Below are 4,326 nucleotides of genomic sequence, written 5' to 3'. Positions count from 1 at the left end.
ACCAGCAAACCCCATGCAATTGCCTACTTCAAGCACTTAACAACAAGCATCGAATCACACATTGACTTAAAGAGAGAAATTACCATGGGCGTCGGAACCATTGTATGTGGGTGGGACAGGACCCACCCACTTTTGAAGACCAATGATATTGGACCCAACCACTTTTACTGTCTCTAATTCAGCAAATATGTCTGTACACTTTTCAGAGCACTGTTAGTCAAATCCATTTCACATGACGAATAAGTGTAAATAGCGATAGAGGCTATTAACACTAAGTGAAAATAGCATATTTTCTTAGCTATAGATGCTATTTACACTAAGTGCAAATAGTAATGGAGTGTAAATTATAATTTTAATTCAAATTATTAAATGGATGCCACCTTACTGGGACAATACAGCCCTCCCTACACCTACCCTAACCCTACCCGATACTTTATTTTCAACTTGATTATTTCCTTCAATTTTATTGAAAATAATTGCCTTTGTGATATGAGATTTGAAAAGGTTCTGATAAATTGAACTCCATTTAGCTACAGCATTGAATTCAATGCTGCTGCTTCCTCAAATCTATTGCACTTGGCTCATTCAGAGTCCAGATAAATTAAACTCCATTCCGTGTTTTCACTACTAGCGCCTGCTGCACTCCAGAGACACAGCAAAGTAAACAAAACTTAATTTAGCGTACCTGCTGCTCAGATACACTTAACCCTACCCGATACTTATTTCAACTTTACTTTATTACATTTTTATTTTTATTGAAAACAAAATGAAGAATGTCATATGAGATTTCAAAAGGGAGAAGAACGATTTCGGCAAATAGTGGATGCGAACTCCAGAAAGAAAGCAAGCAAGCAAGCAAGCTCTGGCACTCTGTAGACTAAAAAGTGCAGGTACACTGGAAAAAATCACTCAGAAATGACTAGTAAATTTCAAATTACAAAGAGATGACAAGTAACACACTGAATTAAACATGAAATTGAAGCAGAAAAACTTAAATAATATTTTCTTGCAAAACATACATCACAATTTGTTTCACCAAAAAATCACTTTTTATTGTGATTTATTGGGTGTACCAACCCAATTAATGATTTTATGAGCCTCAGGTGTGAGAAACTCTTTTCTGTAGATGCATCGGGGACTTGTGCGGTTGACATGAGTTGCAGAGCAGTGGCTGAGCTTTTTTGAGTGCAAGTTGCAAAGCGGTCAAACATAGCAAAGGCTGCAACTGCACATCACACCATTTACTGTGGCAGATAGGCTTGCAAAATTCAAACAAATGTGTTTTCACTACTAATTGTCACGGGTTGCTACTGTGAGGAGCACGGAACGAGGAAACCAGGAGTACAAACCAAGGAGTTTATTTCAATCGCGGGGAATCACACGTAGCACAAGGGAGTTGACAAACAATACCGGACAACACTAACTAAAAGGACTCAGACTTTTAAACACAGGATGATGAGGGACTAAGGAGACACACGTGGGATCATTCGAAATTACTCATGGGAAACACCTGGGATGAAATTAACTGAATACGCGGGAGACAGAAACTGGGTCACAGAGATAAACACACACAAAACACGGGACAGAGTCTGACATAACCCCCCCCCCCTCCGGAAGGCGTGTCCTCACGCCCTATAACATCCAACGGGGAGGGGGGGTGGGCACTCTGGAGGTCCCTCAGGACAGACACGGGACAGTGGGCCTCCAGAGCAGTACCCCTTCGGGGTGCCATGGCGGATCAGGGGACTCGGGAGGCCATGGTGGAGCAGGTAGTTTAGGAGACCATGGCAGATCAGGAGCATCAGGAGGCCATGGTGGAGCAGGTAGTTTAGGAGGCCATGGCAGATCAGGAGCATCGGGAGGCCAGGGCGGAGCAGGTAGTTTAGGAGGCCATGGCAAAGCAGCCTCCGAGGACGCTGCCCTAGCCCCCGCCTCTACGGCTGACGCCTTACTACCCCCACCCCAAAAAAAATACTTGAGGAAATTTATGGGGCTGTACTATTAAACATTTGGTATAGGGGCATTTTAACGAGTACGAGTACAGGAGCTCGGTATTGGTGCATCCCTAATTAAAATTGCTGTTGATGTGTCTAAAATAATTTATAATCATGACGTTAATGTCATTTCAGGTTCGACTTGGAAATCACAAAGTACTCTAATTGTCATCTAATTCAAATTTGCAAAATACATCTCCATCAGGAAAAAAAAAACATCTCATTGCAGTTTGTAACTATTTTGTGTTTGGTGAATTCGTGGCTCATTCATATGAATTTGTATGATCACATTCAGACATTTTCATTCGATCTGCTTGCGCTCCAGTGATGGTTATGTTTAGGGGTTATGGGTGGACCTTTTTTTCATAAAAAACATACATATTTGTACAATTCAGATCGTACCTATTCATAAAATACTTGTTTTCCCATGAGGTAAAACAACCAAGCATTTTTTAGAGTGTACCTGTTAAGCCCAGTATGGTCCTCAGCCTTTTTGCCCTCCTATAAGGAAATATTTCAGGGCCCCCACACAAGACTTTTTGACCTCAGAAAAGCATAAAAGTGATTCAAAACAGCTTTTGCCATTGTAGTAAATTCCCATTCATAGCAAACATTTGAGAATGGAGTAACATATCTAAAGTTTAAGGAGGAGAATGGGGTTCCTCTTGTGGTTCTACATAGCACCATTTGACAAAGGTGCTGTATAGTACCTTTACAGATAAGTGCTTTATAGCACTTAAAGTGGTTCCTCTATGATTGCAAACCAATGAATCACTTTTAGTCTTGTTAAGCACCATTTTTGGTTAGAGTGTACCTTTTCATAATAAACATCACTGATTAGGATATATATATATATATATATATATATATATATATATATATATATATATATAACTTAACCCTCGCCATATTTCTAATATTACCTATAAAACTAATTTGACATCGTTTTGCGTTACCTACCATTTCGCATTTCCTACCATTTCTTTTTCTCTCTCTCGCTCCATTTTTCACAAGTTCATCAAATATCTGTGGTAAGTCGGAATCATTCAACAATCACGGTGAGTCATGGCTTCTTCTCCTGTTATTGTCACTTGCACTGCTTGCCACATGTTTAGTGTAGCGTTCTCTGTCAGCTGTAAGGGATTCACATGTGATAAATGCAGGGAAATAGTTAGGATGACAGAGAATATTTCAGAACTAGAGACACATATCCAAACTTTAATTGAGGATAGTAAGAATGTGAGGGCCTTATATATGGCTTTGGATGTGACTAGCTTACCGAGTCTTGTTCATTGTTCAGTTCTGGTTGCAGAGCCCCCGCAGCAGGGCGACTGTGAGGCGGCATAATCGCGAGACAAAACACCACTCTTCCGTTCCGATCAAAACATTAAACAGGTGAGAAACCTAAACCAGAAAACCTTGATAGTCTTTGCTGGCATTCTGCCATGCCAAAAGCATGCACGCGTAGCAGCCGCTTGCTTTAGTTAAAAATAACAGTGTTCTGTGAATGTTGATGCTTTAATAACAAATATTTATCGGGAGCGTGTATGCTGGGATTTCATAAATTTCATGGAGAAAAAAAGTAATGTAACTAGTAATGTAACTAATTACTAATTACTTTTGAAATAAAGTAATCAGAACAGTAACGTGATTACTTTTAAAAGGAGTAATCAGTAATTTGATTACATTTTCCATGTACCATAAATAAGTGGGCCATATCTCTGAGAAAACTATTGCAGTCCCTGCCACCACACCAAACTCACAATCATCTAAAAGTAAGCATGGGAGCATGCTTAGTAAATATTTATATCGTATTCAATTTTCATGGGAGATACATAAACTGTAAAACTGAATTTTTATGATGTATTTATTTAATTTTAGGAAGTATTTTTACATTCCTGTCCATTTAATGGTAAGAAAGAAAACATTGGAAAGTTTTTATATAGACTTATGGTGCTGGGGCTAAAAGAGAAACTGTTTAAAATGCAATATACTAATTTTATATATAATGTATAAAATATAGAGAAATGGTCCTATAATCAGAGATGCCATTCATTGGTAATAGTGTAATAATATGAATCATGATGACCATGATAAATTAGAGATTACACTCACAGACTGCTTCAGGTCTACCATACATTTAATTGGAAAAGCCTTATTAACAGATGATTCATATTTAACTAGAGACTAAAGCATTGATAAGGCAGTTTTTCAGGTCTCACCTGGACAGAATCAGAGACCGTTTCTTTATAGTGAAAGTGGTAACACTTTACAACAGTGGTTCTCAAGCTTTGAACCCCCCACCCCCCAACACCCCACTACAAATAACAAA

This window comes from Sinocyclocheilus grahami, unplaced genomic scaffold (assembly GCF_001515645.1).
Source record: "Sinocyclocheilus grahami isolate Dianchi unplaced genomic scaffold, SAMN03320097.WGS_v1.1 scaffold1828.1, whole genome shotgun sequence".
Classification (NCBI taxonomy): Eukaryota; Metazoa; Chordata; class Actinopteri; order Cypriniformes; family Cyprinidae; genus Sinocyclocheilus; species Sinocyclocheilus grahami.
Note: the sequence above shows the minus strand (reverse complement) of the source record.